We start from the raw sequence: 22,251 nt of genomic DNA, 5'->3' as shown, positions 1-22,251 counted from the left end.
CAGCACTTGGAGAAGGAGGGGCAGAGGCTGGCAAGGGGGAAGCCGATAACTGTGTTCCCTTGTTTTGCTGTGAAAGAGACTGCTTCTGAGACACAGAATTTTTCCTAGCTCTTACAGAACCTGGTTGTGAATTTTTCACCAATAATGCCAAAATTAATATGAATATTAAAATCATGAGGCAAATATTAAAAACTGTGAGAAGAAAAACAGTTTTACACGAGCATGTACCTATACAAACAGTTGGAATTCCTGTCTTAGGCTGAATAACTCTCATTAGAGCCATATTTAAAGCAGAATTTCCATTGATTGTCACATTATTGACCAGAGCTCCTGTAATGTCCTTGGTAATATTCTCAGAGATATTAAAACCAGCATAACCAAGAATAAAATCACCCCAGCTCCAGAACATGTCTGAAACCTTAGCTTTAGCCTTATTATAAGCCAGATCAATGAAATAAGCAACAATTTGACCTTTTAACCAACTAAATGCCAAGAAAACAAAACCAGACCAGAGCAATGCACCAACCAAATACAATAGCTGCTTGATTAGCTTCATCTTAATTCCCAGAGCTAATTTCCACTCACTGAAATATCTAGCCCCACGTTGGGAAAGCCAATTAAAAATGTGATGGTTTGGGGGTTACCCCGCCCCCCCACACTTTTGTATTTGCCCGGCTAGCTCAGTCGGTAGAGCATGGGACTCTTAATCCCAGGGTGGTGGGTTCGAGCCCCACGTTGGGCGCCAATTAAAATGTGATGGTTTGGGGGTTACCCCGCCCCCCCACACTTTTGTATTTGCCCCAGCTAACTCAGACGGACCCTGGGAATATAGATGAAGCAATTTATTTACAGCTAGCAGAATTTACAAGCAGCTATTTACAATATATGCAGTTATATACAATTATATACAGAAATATACAAAGGATAAACAATACAAAAGCACAACTCCCCTCCCAGAAACCAAGGTCCCCAGGAGGGGCTCTCAAACCACCCCAACACCTCCCCCCGGCCCTCTCAACCTTACCCCAGTTCTCAGGAAGAAGAGAGGTGCAGCCAAGAGGTTAGGGAGCAAGGTTAGTAGGAGCAGGGTTAATGAGATGTGACCAGGTCTAAGGCAAAAGCAAGAGTGAGAGACAAAATGGAGAATGTTTTCTTCTTCTTCCCAGAGTTCTCAGCGTGACTGTGAGAGAAGTAGACACAATTGTTTTTCATTTCACTGCCTGTTATCTAGTTCTTTTACCAAAACATTCCAGCTTGCTTCAAACTAGCACAAGTTGATACAGGTGCTCAGTGTACTTTGTTGCCATCAAATTGCAAAGGGACAGAGTCCATATCTATTTTTGGAATCACTGGTGGATCTCAAGAGTTAACTAAGTTGAAGGCTGAAATCAGTTTAACTGGTAAAGAGTGGAAGACACATACTATTGTAACGGGTCCTGATGCGCCTTGAATTTTGGGAACTGACTTTTTGAGACAAGGTTGTTTCAAAGATCCTAAGGGTCGCAAATGGGCTTTTGGTATAGCATCTGAAGAGATTGAGGATTGTAAATTGAAATTGTCTATTAGACCTGAACTTTCTGATGAATCTGCAGTTGTGGGACATCATGACATAGAGGACCTGGAAGTGCCAATTGCAACTCAAACTGTTCATCACAGACAGTACAGAACTAACCGTGACTCTTTCTTGCCCATTCATCAGCTGATTCATCAACTGGAGAGTCAGGCTGTCATTGAGAAAGCTCATTCACCTTTCAACAGTCCCATCTAGCCTGTGCGCAAATCTAACTGCGACTGGAGAAACAGTTGATTTTTGTGCCCTCAACGAGGTGACTCCACCCATGAGCGCAGCTGTGCCGGACATGCTGGAACTCCAGTACGAGCTGGAATCGAAGGAGGCTAAATGGTATGCTATCATAGACATTGCTAATGCTTTCTTCTCTATTCCCATAGCAAAGGAGTGCAGGCTTCAGTTTGCATTCACCTGGAGAGGAATCCAGTACCAGTTCAACCGTTTGCCTCAGGGGTGGAAAAACAGCTCAACCATCTGTCACTCAGTCATCCACAATGCACTGGAGAAAGGTAAAGCTCCAGAGCACATCCAGTTCATCGACGACATCATTGTGTGGGGCCACACTGCTGAGGAAGTCTTCGAGAAAGGTAACAAAATCATTGACATTCTGTTGCAAGCAGGTTTTGCCATTAAGAGAGTCAAGGTCAAAGGACCTGCCAAAGAAATTCAGTTTCTGGGAGTGCAGTGGCAGGATGGTCGCCATCACATTCCTCAGGATGTCATCAACAAAGTCTCTACCATGGCAGTTCCCACCAATAAGAAGGACACCCTTTCTTTTCATTGCGTGGTGGGATTTTGGAGACTACACATTCCTGGTTTCAGTCAAATTGTCAAACCTCTGCATGATGTGACTCGTAAGAGAAACAATTTTGAGTGGGGACGTGAACAACAAGCAGCCTTTGATCAAATTAAACGAGAAATAGTCCATGCAGTGGGCTTGGGACCTGTGCGATCTGGTCCGGACATTAAAAGCATTCTGTACATGGCTGCCAATGACAATGGTCCAACTTGGAGCCTTTGGCAGAGAGCTCCAAATGAGACACGTGGTCGTCCACTTAGTTTCTGGGGACGTGGCTACAGAGGTTCAGAGGCAAATTACATCGCAACAGAGAAAGAGATACTAGCAGATTATGAAGGAGTGAAAACAGCTTCTCAAGTGATTGGAACTGAGTCACAATTGCTTTTAGCTCCTAGACTGCCAGTTCTCAACTGGATGTTCAAAGGCAAAGGTTCATCACCGCATCATGCCACAGATGCAACCTGGTCTAAATGGATAGCTTTGATAACCCAACAAGCACGAATGGGTAATCTTGATCTACCTGGTTTGGTGGAGGTTATCACCAACTGGCCGGAAGGCACAGACAGTACCTGTCGGAGGACGGAGACTGGTGCGATGAGACATCGGGGCACTGAGAGTCGACTCTGTGGCTTCTGCGCAGCAGTGCAATTTATTAGGGCGATGCAACGACCTTTATAGCCCCCAAAGGGGTTGTAGACAACTAACTTAGCTTAAGATTGGTACAACTGGAAGGTACAGATTGGCTCCAGGTTAAGTGTAAGGCAGAGATAGGTTAGCTTACAGTAAACACCTTAAGGATCCCACCCAGGGGGGCTGGCCAGAGTCAGCCCCCTGGGCTGTGCCTGCCCCAGGGGCCGGCAGATTCCACCCCCTGACAGCTGTGCGTGGGTTGCTCATGGTTCCCAGCTCAGGCCCCTGGGAGCCTCAAGGCTCCAAGGACATTTCTCATCACAGGGTCTGATGTTTACATTTCATTCTCCGCTGGAGGAGAAAGCTTCCCACAATACCCCCTTCTTTTCTTTGAGCAACCCACATTTGATTTTAAGCGAGCTGTGCTTGGTAGGAGTGCAGGTCAATGGTGCTAAAGTGAGGAAAATACATTTGTTAAGAACTTTTGCTAGTAACAACAATCTGGCAAACCAGCCACCCAAGCTTAGCTAACGATCCCAAAAGCTATTTCTGCAAGCGACAGTGAGTCAAATGTTCAAAAACCCAAGAGTCCAGACGAACATCACAGCTTCTGGAGAGTGCAAGTCTGTCATGTCTTCGTTAGCTCACTGTGGTAGCCGATGTTGTGGGCGAGTGAATTGTCCAATATTTCTCCCATAGCTTTGAGTTCACTTCATAATTCTCAGAGATCTTGATATTTCCAGTGCTGCGTCTGACTATTGTGCTTAAGAACTACAAACCCCCAAATACAATACAAGGGTGCGCCTTAGATGTTACTTTCAGGCTATTCTGCTTCCCTTTTCCCACAGCTCTCGATTCACTTCAAGAATTTGGGGCAGTGTTTTTTCATCCCTTGCAGGGCCCTTGCAAGAGATAAAGAAATCACTTTGCCATTTTATGCCAATTTTAAGTGGGCTTTGGCCTTCACCAAAGGGACCAGACCAAATCTATTCCATTAAGCTACAATCACTGAAGCTCATGAAAATATCCAAATTCATTAGCCAAGATCCAAAACCTTATAATCCAAATACTCATAACCATTATCTCAATGATTCTCCCTAGATCTTACCACAATTCTGCCATCTGAGCGAGATTTTCTGCTCACTTCATAAAAGGACAGACCAATCATATTCAGGTTGGTATCCACCTTAAGGCCTGTACGGACAAGTGGTAAAACGTAATACGAGCATATTCAGTACCTAAGCTGACAAATCCACTGATCTTATTTGTGTGATGTGTCCAAAGAAGCTGCAGTGTTTCTCCATGCCTCTCTCCTTATCTTTCTAGCTCCTCTTTCACCCCGCCCTTTTTTTTTTTTTTGTTTGTTTGTTTCTGAGCAACTATATAAAAGACAAAATTCTACGACATTTCTATATGTTAAGGAAAAAATCTTATAACTATAATACTGTCTTAACTTATAAGCCTAGCAGAAGAGGAAAAAAGAAAAGAAAAAAGGAGGAGGGGGGGGGGAGTAAAAGAGAATATGGTACCATATCATCCTTAGTATAGGGAAAGTAAGTAGGGACTTATGAATATAAAATATAGTGCCTTACCATAGTATATCAGTGTAATATCTATCAAATGCTAATTATACTCTATCATGATTGCCTAAGAATTACTGTTTTATTAATGTTATCCTAAAAATCCAATACTATTAATAAGCATCACTATCTTATCCAACAAATGTCCAAAGTACAAAATATATTACAATTAAAGTCAAAAATAACGGTAAAGTCCCAGAATCCGACATAGCCATCAAGACCCCAGTCTATATCTTGAGAAATCAAACAGGCTGTGTTTGCTGTCCATCCAGCTGACTCGGCGGGGGGTTGCTGCTATTGCAATTTCCAGGTACAGCCTTGGTCCAGCGTGAAGGAACCCATAAGGGACCTGACTGGGTAGAGACACACATATACCCTCGTCCCAGATAAATTACGGAGGCTGGACCTTCCCATAGTCTGGTCTTGGGGTCCTTATACATAACTGTCATTTGCACTGGAGGTGCTCCTTTTTGTACCAAACCTGAATGCACCTCTGCAGGTGGTCCTGGATCATCACCAAAAATACACAGATGGTTAATAACAAAAAGGGCCTTGCTCACGCGTTCAGCTGGGTCAGGTATGTCCTGAAACTTTTCAAGGTAACCTTTTATCACCTGATGGGCACGCTCGATAATAGCTTGGCTCGTGGGTGAATTGGCTATGCCAGTGGTGTGAGTAACGCCCCATTTTTGCACAAACCTCCGAAACTTCTCACTGGTGTACGCAGGGCCATTGTCTGTTCTAATTCTTTCTGGCACACCCATCACCGCAAAGCATCCTGTCAGATGTTTGATAGCGCAAGCGGCTCTCTCTCCTGGCAGCGGCGTTGCCCACATATGCTTGCTATAGTTATCAACAGTGACATGGAGGCAATGCAGTCTGCCAAAGGAGGGAACATGAGTAACGTCCATTTGCCACAATTCTAAGGCCTTGAGTCCTCTGGGATTCACACCCGATCCTAATCCCGGCCCCATATGGCTGCAGACCGGGCAGGAACGTACAATTCCCTTGGCATCGTTGTTAGAGATCTGAAACTGGTGTTTTAGTCCTTTTGCATTCTGATGAAAGGTAGCGTGGGCCTCTCTGGCTAGGGAAAATTGGTCAAGTGGGGTAGGCCGTCCAGGCAGTGCCACTAACCTGTCAGCTCTAGCATTTCCTTCCCCCAGACCTATCTCCCACTTATGACTATGAATATGAATAATGCAGTATGGAGCCGTTCTCTGGGCTATAGCAGCATACAGTGAACGTAGTAGTTGGTATAGGCGCTGATTCTTAACCTCTCTGATAGAAGAGTCCTCAATTCTTCGCGCCACTCCAGCTACGTACATTGAGTCAGTTACTATATTTAAGGGGGCATCGAGCCAGTTAACTAAAGCCCATACCACTGCAGTTAATTCCAGGGTTTGCAAGGAGTCCGTGGCCGTCCCCTGCAAAATGTGTTTTTGCCACCCTGTCTTTGAGTGCCATACCACAGCAGCCTTATGCGAGTTCCATCCTGCATCTGTAAATGCATTAACCACGTTCTGTAAGGGAGAAAGAGACTGCTTTGGCCTAGCTATCCAGCTTTTCTGGCTTATCCACCGGAGTGTGTTAGACTTTAACATCTGTATGGAAATGTGGCCTGGGAAATTCAGGAGGCTGGTCTGCAGCTCCTCTGATTGGCATAAGAACCATTCCAGGTCATCCCGCTTGATAGGTAGTCTTATGGAGTCGGGTTCTGTTCCGGTGATGTCCAATAGCCGTCTCCTGCCCTTCTTGATCAACTGGGCCATCATATATGTCTGTGTCTCTATTGTTTTTTGCGGCTGCATGGTAGTAAACAACCACTCCAGAATAGATAGTTGATCGAGATTTGCACTGTGTGATAGCCCCAAAGATACAGTGCTCACCCTTAATTATAGATAAGTCAATAGGTACGCTTGGGTCCACTTGTTCTACCCATGTGCTGGTGATCATGTCACTGAGCTTCTGTATGGTCTCCCGTTGCAGGTCAGAGAGTTCGACCTTTTTGGTGGGGTCTGTGCCTTGTAGCAGTGGCCTCAAGGGTCATAGATCGTCATTTGTAAACCCTATAACAGGGCGCAACCACTGCAAGTCCCCCATCAACGTCTGAGCATCTTTAAGTGTGGTAATACTGGTAGTCAGCTGCAATTTCTGGGGACGAATGAGGTTTTTGGCTATGTGCCAGCCTAGATATTTCCAAGGAGCTTCCCTCTGGATTTTTTCCGAGGCAATTTGAAGTTCTACAGCCTGGAGTTTCGTCATGAGTTGTTGCAGATGAGTATCGAGGAAGGGCTCCGGCTGGGCAATTAGGATATCATCCATATAGTGGTAGATGATGGCTGTTTTCCACATCTGTCGAATGGGACGCAGCGCGACGTCGACGTAAAGTTGACACATTGTTGGGCTATTTTTCATTCCTTGGGGCAAGACCACCCAGTGGAAGCGGCGTGCTGGATGCTGCTTATTAATGGCCGGCAAGGTAAAGGCGAAACGCTGACAGTCTGCAGGGTGTAGCGGAATTGTAAAGAAACAGTCTTTTAGATCTATGACCAGTAATTCCCAGTTCTCTGGTATCCTGGATAGCGAAGGCAGGCCCGGTTGAAGAGCACCCATAGCTTGCATTTGTTCGTTAATAGCTCGAAGGTCATGTAGGAGGCGAAATTTTCCTGACTTTTTTGGTATTACAAAAACCGGGGTGTTCCATGGGCTGGTTGAAGGTACAATATGGCCTGCAGCAAGTTGTTCTTCGACGAGCTTGTGTGCTTCTTACAGCCGTTCTTTTTGCAGCGGCCACTGATCTATCCAGATCGGTGTATTAGAAAGCCACTGAAGTTTGATTATGGGCGGCTGCCGTCCAGTGGCCGCTGCTGAAAAATTACCTGCGGAGTAGTTATCACGACTCCCATCTGTGTGATGACATCTCTACCAATCAGCGGATTCACGCCTCGTGGGAGAGGCGCGATGGTTGCAAAGACGTGGCCTGTCCTCCCATCTATGGTTATACTGATTCGCTGTGAGCTTGTCAGAGTCTGAGATACTCCACCAATGCCTTCAACACCGTCTTTAGCTGGGCTTGCTGGCCAGTGTGAGGGCCATGCAGGTGTGGAAAAGATGGTCATGTCGGCACCTGTATCCAGGAGAACGTCCATGGTTGTTGTGTCCTGACCATTACTAATGACAGCTGATGTAAATGGTCGTTGAGTCAAGGACAGGGTCAGCATGGCTAGGCCACCCATAGATTCAAAAACTTGTTCTCCTCTTTGTGGCAAGGCACGGCCCCGGGCCACGTCCTGTAGCAGGTTGGTCAGGGGCACCAGTTGAGCAATGCGACTGCCTTCTGGCACCACGATAGGTGGGCTGTTAGTGTATGCAACAATTTGTATGATTCCGGTGTAGTCTTCATCAATCACCCCGGCCCTGCAGAGGACCTTCCCAGGAGTAATGCGCCAGTGGGTTTGCCATTTATCATTAATGGGCCTTTCATGGAGGTAGCGATGGGGACTGGGCGGTTGTCAATCAAGGTGACGCTCACTGCTGTTGTAAGATCCAACCCGAGGCTGCCGGAGGTTGCTGGGCAGATAGCATCGTTGGGGCAGCGACTTGTGTCCTCGCGCGGCTGCCTGTCGCGCTGCGCTGGTAGTTTCCCGAGCGCTTGCAGGCCGCAGTTGCATGAGTGTTAACTTGGCAGTGGTCACACCAGACTGCAGCCTGTGGGCAATTATCACGTGAGTGTCCAGTTAGACCGCAGCGGAAGCAGGGGTTCTGTGGGTTGTTGGTCCAACGGCCACGATTCCCTGCATCCACGGATTGCAGTGCTGCCATTACGAGCTGCGTGTGTTTATCCAGAACTTGATCCATTTGGGTTGCAACAAATGTCTGCTGCTGGTTTGTAGGCATTCGAGCAACTCGCTCCAACATATCGTCCACTGAGGCCTCCCTAGGCAGAATGGATAATAGCTGCTTGGTCTTATTATTACCACTCTCAAAAGCTAGGGTTCGAAAAAAGGCTTGTCTGGTTGCAGCATCTAACTCAGTGGCTGCTTCAACTGCAGCTGCCAGTCTATCGATGAAATGGCTGTAGTCCTCACTTAAGCCTTGCTTAACAGCTGTATAGCTAGGTGCTCTTGGTTCTGTAGGCACCATATTAAAAGCTGCTCGGGCAGTTGTCATGGATGCATGGTGCCACTCAAAGGGATGACGTATCTGGGCGTCCAGCGAGCTGAAGGCCCCTTTTCCCAGTAGTATGTCTGCTTGAACATTAAGTAAGGGGTCGCCTAATTGTCGTGGCTGCTCCACCACCTTCCTGCACTCATCACGCCATGCCCTTTGCCACAACATGAACTGGGATGGTGTTAAAATCAGTCTCGCAACAGTCTCACAATCTGCTGGGCATAGCACATGGGCAGAGAAGATGTAATTCAGCAATTGCTTAGTCGGTTGTGAGTGCAAGCCGTGGGAAGATACTGCTGTTTTCAATTGCATAAGAAGTTCCCAATCAAGAGCCGTGTGAGTGGCTCCTGGCTGTCCATCCGCGGTCTGTGCTGCCACAACTGGGAATGTCGCTGCACCCTCCAGAGCAGCAGCTGCCTCCCAGTCTCCTTGTAACAAGGCGTCACAAATAACGGCATGCCACCGATGCTGTGGACCGGAGGGTGTAAGCTGGAGAGTCTTTCCCGTGATCTCTGTAGCTTGTGGTGCCGCCAAGGGCTGGACATTGCCAGAAGGCCTTATTCTAAACTTCTGCAAGTCGTCGGCAACGTTGTCAAAAGCATCGTCGGCATCGGACTGTGAGGAGTTACTAGCGTCCGAATTAATCACGGGTGGCGGTTCCCGGGCTTGAGAGGAAGGACCAGCTTCCGCAGCGGAAGCCCACCTTGCGACCGCTGCAGCCAGGGGGGCAGATCGGAATGTAGCACAAGGAGTTTGCGCCGGACGTGGCGAGATGGTAGCGGAAGCCGGGAGTGGGGAAAACGGACCACTGTAGGGCCGTGGCGCTGGGAGCGGGGGGGCAGGCGGCTGCACTGGAACGGCAGGGATGGTGGGGATGTTTTGGGGAATTGGTGCCGCTGGCAGCGGGGGCGCTGGCTGTTGCACCAGGGCATCAGGGACGTCGGGAACGTCTTGGGGGAGCGGCGCCGGCTGTTGAGGCAGCGTAGGGTATAACGGAGGGTTCTGAGTCGGCGGCGCTGGCTGCTGGGGCGGCGCCGGCTGCATCGGGACGTCTTGAGTCAGCAGCGCCGGTTGTTGGGGCGCTGCCGGCTGCATCGGAGCGCCTGGAGTTGGCAGCACTGGCTGTTGGGGCACTGCGGACAGCATCGGAACAGTAGACGCACTGGGGAGGGTCATCAAAGGCACCACCGTACCCGGGGAAATTTTCAGGTTGGAAAAGAGGGAGCTAGCTGGCGTAACCAGTGCCTCTAATGGTCTCTCCCCCTGAGTGTCCAAGCCGTCAGCAAGCCGTGCCGCTGCCGTAGCTGCAAGGGCCTGTTCCATTCTGTATTTCTTTAAGCAATTGGTGACATTGCGCCATTGCTTTTGTACGCTTTTGGCTGTTTTGTCACCATCAATAGCCTGGTCAAAAATGGTATCGCCACAGCGGCGCCATTCAGATTCATCGAAAAGAGAGTCCGAGGTTTGAAAGTGTCCTCTTACTAGTGCATATGCTACTAAGGAAGTCAATTTTTTCTTCGACATGGAAACTCCTCGCTTTTCCAAAAAGTTCAAAGGAGAGAAATTGCTACTTGTTTATCCAAAAGTGCTTGCGTGGTCGGTTTGCAAGTTCCCCAAAGGGAGTCACCAATACTTTGAAAAAGCCGTGGAAGAAGGGGGGGGCGGCTAGGAGGCTCCATGTTAGCGGCAAGGTTCCGTGAGCGCGTGAAGAGGGGAGGGGGGGTGGTGGTGGGGGGGGGGGGGGGGGGGGGTCTGCTTTCCGGTGGCAACTGCTCCGGGGGGGACCTGACTATGCACGATCACCTCCCCCAGAATGTGCTCATCTGTATGGTCGCACCCGTCGTCACGACAGTTACCGTTATTAAAGTACCCCCATATCTATGAGCGGTTCCAATCTTTAATAAGCACCTATCTCTATAGGCCGCCCGTACCAGCAGACACTGTCCCCCGCAGTTAGAGACGGGATTAAAAAAAAAAGGAAAAACAGCGCGCTTCCCTGGCTAGATTTCCGTAAGCGGAAAAAAAAAGGGGTGGGGGGATGGGTGTGTGTTCCTGCCTTCCGGCAACAGCTGCTCCTTGGGGGGAGATCCGACTCTGCGCGATTACTGCCCCCGAAAAACGCCCATATGTATGGTCACGCGGCCGTCGCCACATCTGTTGTTACCGAAGCACCCCCATATCTATGAGCGGTGTCAATCTTCAATAAGCACCTATCTGTATAGGCCGCCCGAATCAGCAGACACCTATCCCTCATGGTTAGTAACGGGTTAAGCGAGGGGAAAGAGAAAGAGAAAAAAAAAGAAAAAGAGGAGAGAGAAATAAAGAAAAAAAAAAAGCGTGTTTCCCCAGCAGGGGGTATAGTAGCGTCCAATCTCTTGCGTTTCCACCAGCTCCTTTTATGTGGAAGCCTCTATGTCCTTTGCGGCCTGGTGGGGGGGGCCCGGAGCTGGCCTGGCTCTTCGCGGCCGCGGGTGGCCCGGGGTGCGGGTGTTTCGTACCTGGTCGCGTAGCTATCCAGAGGTTCAATCGGTGTGTTCGGGCGCCATCGGTCGGAGGACAGAGACTGGTGCGGCGAGAGATCGGGGCACTGAGAGTCGACTCTGTGGCTTCTGCGCAGCAGTGCGATTTATTAGGGCGATGCAACGACCTTTATAGCCCCCAAAGGGGGTGTAGACAACTAACTTAGCTTAAGATTGGTACAACTGGAAGGTACAGATTGGCTCCAGGTTAAGTGTAAGGCAGAGATAGGTTAGCTTACAGAAAACACCTTAAAAATCCCACCCAGGGGGGCTGGCCAGAGTCAGCCCCCTGGGCTGTGCCTGCCCCAGGGGCCGGCAGATTCCACCCCCTGACAGCTGTGCGTGGGTTGCTCATGGTTCCCAGCTCAGGCCCCTGGGAGCCTCAAGGCTCCAAGGACATTTCTCATCACAGGGTCTGATGTTTACATTTCATTCTCCGCTGCAGGAGAAAGCTTCCCAGAAGTACCAAACCTCCAGAGGAGAAAATAACTCGTGCTGAAGAAGCTCCTCCCTATGGTGATCTCTCTGATCAGGAAAAGAACTATGCTTTGTTTACAGATGGTTCCTGTCATCTTGTTGGGAACAAGCAAATATGGAAGTCAGCAGTTTGGAGTCCAACCAGGAGAGTTACCGAAGCAAGAGATGGCGAAGGAGAATCCAGTCAGTTCACTGAGGTAAAAGCTGTCCAACTTGCTCTTGATGTGGCTGAACGTGAGAATTGGCCTATCCTTTACCTCTACACCGACTCATGGATGGTAGTCAATGCTCTATGGGGTTGGCTAAAGGACTGGAAGAAGCATGGCTGGCAGAGGAAAGGAAAGCCTATTTGGTGTTGTCGTGGAACGCAGTTTCACGAGAAATTGATGGGGAAAACACGTGAGGCTGGCTTGCAAAGACCAAGTGATTTATTGCTAAAAGGTGAAGATCCCTTTCCCGGAAGCCGAGTTACCCACGTGAATTCTTTGATGAGGCTAGAGTAACATTTCAGAAAATAGCCAATAAAAGAGAGTCTATGATTTTTTAAAGAGTTCTTTGAGTCTTTGAAGTTGTTCAGGCTTGATTTTAAGAGTTCATCAGTCTACTCATAGTCAGCAGCTTAGCAGGGTTTCGGCGCACCACTACGGCGTTGTCCCTTTTTCCCGGCCAGGATCAGGCCACAGTAGCTCTACGCCGGGCTGAGGCTGAAGCAGGCGAGCGTGCTGGAGTAGGCCGATAGGTCGGAATGGGCCGCAGGCAGGCAGCTGGCTTGGTAGCTGGTAGGTTGGTGGTACGCAGGGTACAGTAGCAGCAGCGGCAGCGCTGATCGAGGCAGACACACCATTTTTATAATGTTCAAAAGAGGTGTGCTCACCAGTTCTGACAATTTTTACGATATTTTTACAGATTGGTACAAAGTTATAATTAACCTATATAATTGGACAGTTCTTACCAAAACAACCTGTAGGACTACCCAAAGTTCGGCCGATCAGCAGGTGGTCAGTGTGCATGAGAACCAAGGCCGAAAACTGGAAAACAAGGCCGATGTTTACCCTTTATCTTCCCTAAGGAGGAAACTTCTCATGGGACTAGAAGATTGTTTTGTTTTATGATGCTTCTGGCTTACAATGTGAGACACTGTAACTTTCATGACATGGGGACCTTTCAGGGGCTTTGCCACCCTCCATGACAGGTGTGCTGATCTATGGCAGGACATTGATGCACAGATGGAGAGAACTCCAGTGAAGGTGCGACACATAGACGCACACATGCCTAAGAATAGAGCTACTGAGGAACATTTTCACAACCAGCAGGCAGACCAAGCTGCTAAGATTTCTCAAGTTGATACCAACTTTGATCTTGACCTTGACTGGAAACACTGAGGTGAACTGTTCAAGCCCTTATGGTATGGTGAGAGATGGTCAAAGTACAAGTATGGTGAAGCCTGGCAGATTGACTACATCACTTTATCTCGATCTCGTTCTGGTAAGCAGTATGTGCTAACGATGGTAGAGGCCAGCACCAGATGGCTGGAAAACTCTCTAGTTCCACATGCTACTGCACATAACACCATTCTTGGCTTGGAGAGACAGATCATGTGGAGATATGGAACTCCAGAGAGAATCGAGTCAGACAATGGTACTCATTTCAAGAACAATCTTGTGAAAAACTGGGCCGAAGAGCACGGCATTGAATGGATCTATCACATACCCTACTATGCACCAGCTTCAGGAAAGACTGAATGCTGCAACGTTTTGCTGAAAACCACCCTAAAAGCCATGGGGGGTGGAACTCTGAAAAACTGGGACAAACATTTAGCAGAAGCTACCTGGTTGGTAAATAGTAGAGGTTCAGTAAACAGAGCAGGACCTGCACAATCAGACTTGGTCCAAACAGTAGATGGTGATAAAGTTCCTGTTGTACGTGAAAAGAATCTGTTAGGGAAAACTGTTTGGGTATTTTCTCCTTCGGGTGAAGGGAAACCTGTCGAAGGGGTGGTATCTGCTGAAGGTCCGGGTCATACCTACTGGGTAATGCAGGAGAATGGTGAAATCCAGTGTATTCCACAGTGAAATCTAACCTTAGCTGAGAGAGTCTAAATTCAGAGTGTATAATGCAACCTGTTAGGAATTTTCTCTTCGCCCAACACCGAGGGAATCTACAGTACGTGAGCACGAACCCAACGTCACCTGGGAGTCCCTGTTCTGAGCTTCTGAATCACCTACATTTGAGATAACCGGATTGAAGTGTGAACTGAAGTTGTGATATTCATTAGTGTAAATATTGGTTTAGATTAGATCAGATAATTCTCAGCGATACTCTGAGTGAAGTAGACAGGGGTGGATTGTGTTAGTTTGAAGCAGGCTAGAATGTTTTGGTGAGAGAAAGTATATAATTGGCTGAAAAATGAAAACAATTGTGATGTCTCCTTCCCTCACAGTCTCACTGAGATGTATGGGAACAAGAAAGTAAACATTAGATAACTTGCTCCGTTTTGTTCTCACTCTGCTTTTGGCTTCAGACTGAATTACATCTCATTAACCTCGCTGCCACTAACCTTGCTCCTTAACCTCTTGACTGCACCTCTATTCTTTGTCAGGATTGGGGTAAGTTTGAGAGGGGCAGGGGGAAGGTGCAGGGGTGGTTGAGAGCCCCTCCTGGGGACTCCGGTTTCTGGGAGGGGAGTTGTGCTTTCTGTATTACTTTTACTTTGTATATTTTTGTATATAACTGTATATACTGTACATATCTGCTTGTATATTATGCTAGCTGTAAATAAATAGCTTCATTTATATACCCAGAGCCCGTCTGAGTTAGCTGGGGCATTTCTAAAGTGTGGGGGGGTGGGATAGAAGCCAAACCACCACACTCTGAAAGGCTCCAAGGCAGGACATTTTGCTGCTCTGCGAGCAGTCCGTCTGCCCGGTGCCGTGGCCCTCTGTGCTAGTTTGAAGCAAGCTAGAATGTTTTGGTAACAGAACTAGATAACGGGCAGTGAAATGAAAAACAATTGTGTCTACTTCTCTCACAGTCACGCTGAGAACTCTGGGAAGAAGAAGAAAACATTCTCCATTTTGTCTCTCACTCTTGCTTTTGCCTTAGACCTGGTCACATCTCATTAACCCTGCTCCTACTAACCTTGCTCCCTAACCTCTTGGCTGCACCTCTCTTCTTCCTGAGAACTGGGGTAAGGTTGAGAGGGGCCGGGGGGAGGTGTTGGGGTGGTTTGAGAGCCCCTCCTGGGGACTTAGGTTTCTGGGAGGGGAGTTGTGCTTTTGTATTGTTTATCCTTTGTATATTTCTGTATATAATTGTATATAACTGTATATATTGTAAATAGCTGCTTGTAAATTCTGCTAGCTGTAAATAAATTGCTTCATCTATATTCCCAGGGTCCGTCTGAGTTAGCTGGGGCAAATACAAAAGTGTGGGGGGGTGGGGTAACCCCCAAACCATCACATTTTTTTAATTGGCGCCCAACGTGGGGCTAGATATTTCAGTGAGTGGAAATTAGCTCTGGGAATTAAGATGAAGCTAATCAAGCAGCTATTGTATTTGGTTGGTGCATTGCTCTGGTCTGGTTTTGTTTTCTTGGCATTTAGTTGGTTAAAAGGCCAAATTGTTGCTTATTTCATTGATCTGGCCTATAATAAGGCTAAAGCTAAGGTTTCAGATATGTTCTGGAGCTGGGGTGATTTTATTCTTGGTTATGCTGGTTTTAATATCTCTGAGAATATTACCAAGGATATTACAGGAGCTCTGGTCAATAATGTGACAATCAATGGAAATTCTGCTTTGAATATGGCTCTAATGAGAGTTATTCAGCCTAAGACAGGAATCCCAACTGTTTGTATAGGTACATGCTCGTGTAAAACTGTTTTTCTTCTCACAATTTTTAATATTTGCCTCATGATTTTAATATTCATATTAATTTTGGCATTATTGGTGAAAAATTCAAAACCAGCTTCTGTAAGAGCTGGGAAAAATTCTGTGTCTCAGAAGCAGTCTCTTTCACAGCAAAACAAGGGAACACAGTTATCGGCTTCCCCCTTGCCAGCCTCTGCCCCTCCTTCTCCAAGTGCTGGGAACACAGCCAGTGTTCCCGCCACTAATGTAAACAATGATAAGGATAACCAAAACAAGCCACAGAGTTTAGCAGGAGCCTCAGGAGCACAGGCAAGTACCCAAAATCAGAATGTTCCTAGCAAAAATGAAAACAAGTCAGGGTTGGCAGGCATCCCAGGAGGACAGGCAAATAATCCCACTAATGTTAATAATACTACTAATGCTGGTAACGCTAGCCCAGTCAGTCCAAATCCTAATAACACCAGCTCAGCCAATTCGAACCCCCAGCCAGCAGACCAGAACCAAAATCCTCCTGTTAAAAGCAAGGCAAATTTGAACTCACAAGCTCCAAGTCAGACCTCCAATAATTCAAATGCTCCAGGTCAGACCCCTAAGGATTCAAACCCTCCAAGTCAGACTCCTAAAGATTCAAATCCTCCAGCAGACACATCCAAGTCTGTTGCTGCTCAGGCCCTTCTGGCACCTGCTAAGGCAAAAGCTAAAACAAAGAGTGGTTCGCAGGAGGATGTAAGACAGGGGACATCTGGTGATCAGCAGCAAGAGGAGGAAGAGGAGGCAGTTAGTCTGCGAGACCTTGTAGATGTGCTGAGACAACAATACTCAAGTGAGAGGAGCACTGTGAGATTAGCTGCCAGGAGAGAGGATGGTTCCAATGAGTTTAGGAATGCTATGAGGAAGATTGTGTTAGGCCCGGCACCACCAGAACAACAGGAAGAAGAGGAGGAAGATGACATCCAAGGCTCCAAGGATCCACTCAGAGAGGTCAGGGAAGTTAGGAAGGAATACACAAGGGAATCAGGTGAGCCAATCCTAAGCTGGCTAGTGAGATGCTGTGGCATTGGTGCTAATGCTCTGCAGGTAGGAGACAAGTCTGCCAAGCAGCTGGGACCACTCACTAAGGAGAGTGGAGTGGACAAACACCTAGCAAGTCCTCTTGGTAGGGTTAGCTTGTGGACACGCCTTTTGTTGGCTGTGGCTATGAGATATCCTTCCCGAGATGATTTGCCATGGGCTGCCAAGAAGTGGAACACCGTTGAGCAGGGAATTAAGCTTCTGAAGGAGTTTGCTGTGAAGGAAGTGCTTTATGGAGATCATGGCACTCATGAGCCTGACGATATTCCTTTGGGAACAGGTCTCATGAAGAAGCTGATTAAGCTTGCTCCTTCATCCTATGCTAACATCTTGGCCAGTAAATTTCTAGCAAGGAGTGATAATGGAAGATCTTTCACTGTTGGTGAATTCACTGACCAGCTCAGGCAGATTGAGGACAGCTTGTCACACTCTGGCCTAGTCTCTGCCATAAAAACTCTAGGTACAGAGATAAGGGATGGCATCAAAGAGAGCATGACAGAACTGAAGGAGGACCTTACAACCTCAATTTCCAATCTGGTAAAGGATACCATTCCTGCATCATCTGAATGGGTGCATGTTTCTGCAGTCAGGAACAGACGCCCACCTCCTGCAAGGCAATTCCAGCCCAGGAGGAGACAAATTCCACCCAGACATCAGCAATCACGTGCGTCACTGTGGATACTTCTGCGTGACACATACGGTGAGAACATGAACAAATGGGATGGTAAACCTACTTCAGCTCTTTCAAAGAGGGTCAGGGATCTGCAGAGTGGCAGAAACAGAGGCAATAATGCCAGGAAAGTAGCTGTCACTTCTTCAGCTCCTGAGAGCAACTGCAATTGTTCCAACAGTTGCAGTTCCTCTCGCAACAACACCAATCACTGTGTACACCCTACATGCCATGTTCAGCATTAGGGGTGCCCTGCCTCCAGCCAGGAGGAGGAAAGGGATAGTGGAGAGAACCGAATCTATTGGAATGTATTCATTAGGTGGCCTGGCAGTTCAAGAGTTCGGAAATACAGGGCTTTAGTTGACACAGGTGCTCAGTGTACTTTATTGCCATCAAATTGCAAAGGGACAGAGTCCATTTCTATCTTTGGAATCACTGCTGGATCTCAAGAGTTAACTAAAATACAGGCTGAGATCAGTTTAACTGGTAAAGAGTGGAAGACACATACTATTGTAACTGGTCCTGATGCGCCTTGCATTCTGGGAATTGACTTTTTGAGACAAGGTTGTTTCAAAGATCCTAAGGGTCATAAATGGGCTTTTGGTATAGCATCTGTAGAGATTGAGGATGATAAATTGAAATTGTCCATTAGACCTGAACTTTCTGATGAATCTGCAGTTGTGGGACATCATGACATAGAGGACCTGGAAGTGCCAATTGCAACTCAAACTGTTCATCATAGGCAGTACAGAACTAACCGTGACTCTTTGTTGCCCATTCATCAGCTGATTCGTCAATTGGAGAGTCAGGCTGTCATTGAGAAAGCTCATTCACCTTTCAACAGTCCCATCTGGCCTGTGCGCAAACCTACGGGTGACTGGAGACTGACAGTTGACTTTCGTGCCCTCAACGAGGTGACGCCACCCATGAGCGCAGCTGTGCCGGACATGCTGGAACTCCAGTACGAGCTGGAATCGAAGGAGGCTAAATGGTATGCAACCATAGACATTGCTAATGCTTTCTTCTCTATTCCCATAGCAAAGGAGTGCAGGCCTCAGTTTGCATTCACCTGGAGAGGAATCCAGTATCAGTTCAATCGTTTGCCTCAGGGGTGGAAACACAGCTCAACCATCTGTCACTCAGTCATCCACAATGCACTGGAGAAAGGTAAAGCTCCAGAGCACATCCAGTACATCGACGACATCATTGTGTGGGGCCAAACTGCTGAGGAAGTCTTCGAGAAAGGTAACAAAATCATTGACATTCTGTTGCAAGCAGGTTTTGCCATTAAGAGAGACAAGGTCAAAGGACCTGCCAGAGAAATTCAGTTTCTGGGAGTGCGGTGGCAGGATGGTCGCCGTTACATTCCTCAGGATGTGATCAACAAAGTCTCTACCATGGCATTTCGCACCAGTAAGAAGGACACACTTTCTTTTCTTGGTGTGGTGGGATTTTGGAGACTACACATTCCTGGTTTCAGTCAGATTGTCAAACCTCTGCATGATGTGACTCGTAAGAGAAACAATTTCGAGTGGGGACCTGAACAACAAGCAGCCTTTGATCAGATCAAGCGAGAAGTAGTCCATGCAGTGGGCTTGGGACCTGTGAGATCTGGTCCGGACATTAAGAACATTCTGTACACGGCTGCCAGTGACAATGGTCCAACTTGGAGTCTTTGGCAGAGAGCTCCAAATGAGACACGTGGTCGTCCACTTGGTTTCTGGGGACGTTGCTACAGAGGTTCAGAGACAAATTACACTGCAACTGAGAAAGAGATTCTAGCAGCCTATGAGGGAGTGAAAGCAGCTTCTGAAGTGATTGGAACTGAGTCACAATTGCTTTTAGCTCCTAGACTGCCAGTTCTGAACTGGATGTTCAAGGGCAAAGGTTCATCACCACATCATGCCACAGATGCAACCTGGTCTAAATGGATGGCTTTGATAACCCAACGAGCACGAATGGGTAATCTTGACCGACCTGGTCTGGTGGAGGTGATCACCAACTGGCCGGAAGGCACAGACTGTTCCAAACCTCCAGAGGAGAAAATAACTCGTGCTGAGGAAGCTCCTCCCTATGGCGATCTCTCTGATCAGGAAAAGAACTATGCTTTGTTCACAGATGGTTCCTGTCGTCTTGTTGGGAACAAGCGAATATGGAAGTCAGCGGTTTGGAGTCCAACCAGGAGAGTTACCGAAACGAAAGATGGAGAAGGAGAATCCAGTCAGTTCGCTGAGGTAAAAGCTGTTCAACTTGCTCTTGATGTGGCTGAACGTGAGAATTGGCCTATCCTTTACCTCTACACCGACTCGTGGATGGTAGCCAATGCTCTATGGGGTTGGCTAAAGGACTGGAAGAAGAATGGTTGGCAGAGGAAAGGAAAGCCTATTTGGTGTGCTGATCTATGGCAGGACATTGATGCACGGCTAGAGAGAACTCCAGTGAAGGCGCGGCACGTAGACGCACACATGCCCAAGAGCAGAGCCACTGAGGAACATCAACACAACCAGAAGGCAGATCAAGCTGCTAAGATTGCTCAAGTTGATACCAACTCTGATCTTGACATTGACCTTGATTGGAAACACCGAGGTGAACTGTTCTTAGCTCGGTGGGCCCATGACTCATCTGGACATCAAGGCAGAGATGGAACATACCGATGGGCTCGCGATAGGTCAATTGACTTGTCCATGGACGCTATCACCCAAGTCATCTATGACTGTGACATTTGTGCTGCTATTAAGCAGGCTAAGCGAATCAAGCCCTTATGGTATGGTGAGAGATGGTCAAAGTACAAGTATGGTGAAGCCTGGCAGATTGACTACATCACTTTACCTCAATCTCGTTCTGGCAAGCAGTATGTGCTAACGATGGTAGAAGCCAGCACTGGATGGTTGGAAACCTATCCAGTTCCACATGCTACTGCACGTAACACCATTGTTGGTTTGGAGAGACAGATCTTGTGGAGACATGGAACTCCAGAGAGAATTGAGTCAGACAATGGTACTCATTTCAAGAACAATCTTGTGAAAAACTGGGCCAAAGAGCATGGTATTCAATGGATCTATCACATACCCTACTATGCACCAGCTTCAGGGAAGATTGAACGCTACAACGGTTTGCTGAAAACCACCCTAAAAGCCATGGGGGGTGGAACTCTGAAAAACTGGGACAAACATTTAGCACAAGCTACTTGGTTGGTAAATAGTAGAGGTTCAGTAAACAGAGCAGGACCTGCACAATCAGATTTGGTCCAAACAGCAGACGGTGATAAAGTTCCTGTTGTACGTGAGAAGAATCTGTTAGGGAAAACTGTTTGGGTATTTTCTCCTTCGGGCGAAGGGAAACCTGTCTGAGGGGTGGTGTCTGCTGAAGGTCCTGGTCATACATACTGGGTAATGCAGGAGAATGGTGAAATCCAGTGTATTCCACAGAGAAATTTAACCTTAGCTGAGAGAGTTTAAATTCAAGCTGTTAGGAGTTTTCTGTTCTAGGTAACATCGGCGCCCAACACTGAGAGAATCTACAATAGAATCTACAGCACGTGAGCACGAACCAAATATCACCTGGGAGTCCCTGTTCTGAGCTTTTGAATCACCTACATCTGATTGAAGTGTGAACTGAGCTTGTATATATTGTTTTAGTGTAAATATTGATTTAGGTTAGATTGGATAATTCTCAGCGATACTCTGAGCGAAGTAGACAGGGGTGGATTGTGCTAGTTTGAAGCAAGCTAGAATGTTTTGGTAACAGAACTAGATAACGGGCAGTGAAATGAAAAACAATTGTGTCTACTTCTCTCACAGTCACGCTGAGAACTCTGGGAAGAAGAAGAAAACATTCTCCATTTTGTCTCTCACTCTTGCTTTTGCCTTAGACCTGGTCACATCTCATTAACCCTGCTCCTACTAACCTTGCTCCCTAACCTCTTGGCTGCACCTCTCTTCTTCCTGAGAACTGGGGTAAGGTTGAGAGGGGCCGGGGGGAGGTGTTGGGGTGGTTTGAGAGCCCCTCCTGGGGACTTAGGTTTCTGGGAGGGGAGTTGTGCTTTTGTATTGTTTATCCTTTGTATATTTCTGTATATAATTGTATATAACTGTATATATTGTAAATAGCTGCTTGTAAATTCTGCTAGCTGTAAATAAATTGCTTCATCTATATTCCCAGGGTCCGTCTGAGTTAGCTGGGGCAAATACAAAAGTGTGGGGGGGTGGGGTAACCCCCAAACCATCACACCCTCCCTCCCCTGCTTTGGTCACAGACTGTTTCTTTAACCCTTAGCTCCCTGCTATTGCCTCCGGAAAAGGTAAAAACCTCACTTACAGCCTGTTTGTTCCTGCATCTCTCTCGTCTCCACACTACATCCAGACCTACAATTGCAGCCAAAAACATCAAGTTCACACATATTAGGCAGGCTACTGGGTAGCTCATCTCTTCCAAATAACTCCTAGTCTGTGACACCAATGTAACATAAGGCACACCCTCAATGACATTCCTAGACCCTAAAACATTACTAACAACATCTCCAACCTTCGTTAGCACAGCTTTTACCGAGTCCCAGACCATCTTAGCGAAGAATGAACACACTTGGTAGTGAACCATAGCTGTAAAACAATGCTGAACCGATAGAGTCAGAATTGAGGCAATAATAGGCCAGAATATATCAAACAATTTCATTTTTCCCTCATGATCTTATTCTGATTATCAATCAAAAGGGAAAAAAAAAAAAAAAACAAGCCAAGATCGTGCCTCACGTTAAGGTGCCAAAAATATTGTCCCGGGTTTCAGCTGATCCCTCCCCCGGGAAGAAAATTCACAACACAGACCCCCCCCTTTTTGAAAGTAAGGGAAAGATGAAATTGCATTTTCTTATAGTATAACAATGTAAAGAGAGATAATGA

The 22,251-nt window shown here is 47.2% G+C and overlaps 1 non-coding gene across 1 annotated transcript; it reads left to right on the top strand.

Moving 5' to 3' along the window:
* The first annotated feature begins 669 nt into the window (after positions 1-669).
* TRNAK-CUU (transfer RNA lysine (anticodon CUU)) lies at positions 670-742 on the top strand. The gene has a single exon. It is a non-coding gene; the product is annotated as a tRNA-Lys (tRNA).
* Positions 743-22,251: the final 21,509 nt, after the last annotated feature.

Source organism: Pogoniulus pusillus, chromosome W (genome assembly GCF_015220805.1).
Source record: "Pogoniulus pusillus isolate bPogPus1 chromosome W, bPogPus1.pri, whole genome shotgun sequence".
Classification (NCBI taxonomy): Eukaryota; Metazoa; Chordata; class Aves; order Piciformes; family Lybiidae; genus Pogoniulus; species Pogoniulus pusillus.
Note: the sequence above shows the minus strand (reverse complement) of the source record. Positions and strands in the feature narration are given on the sequence as shown.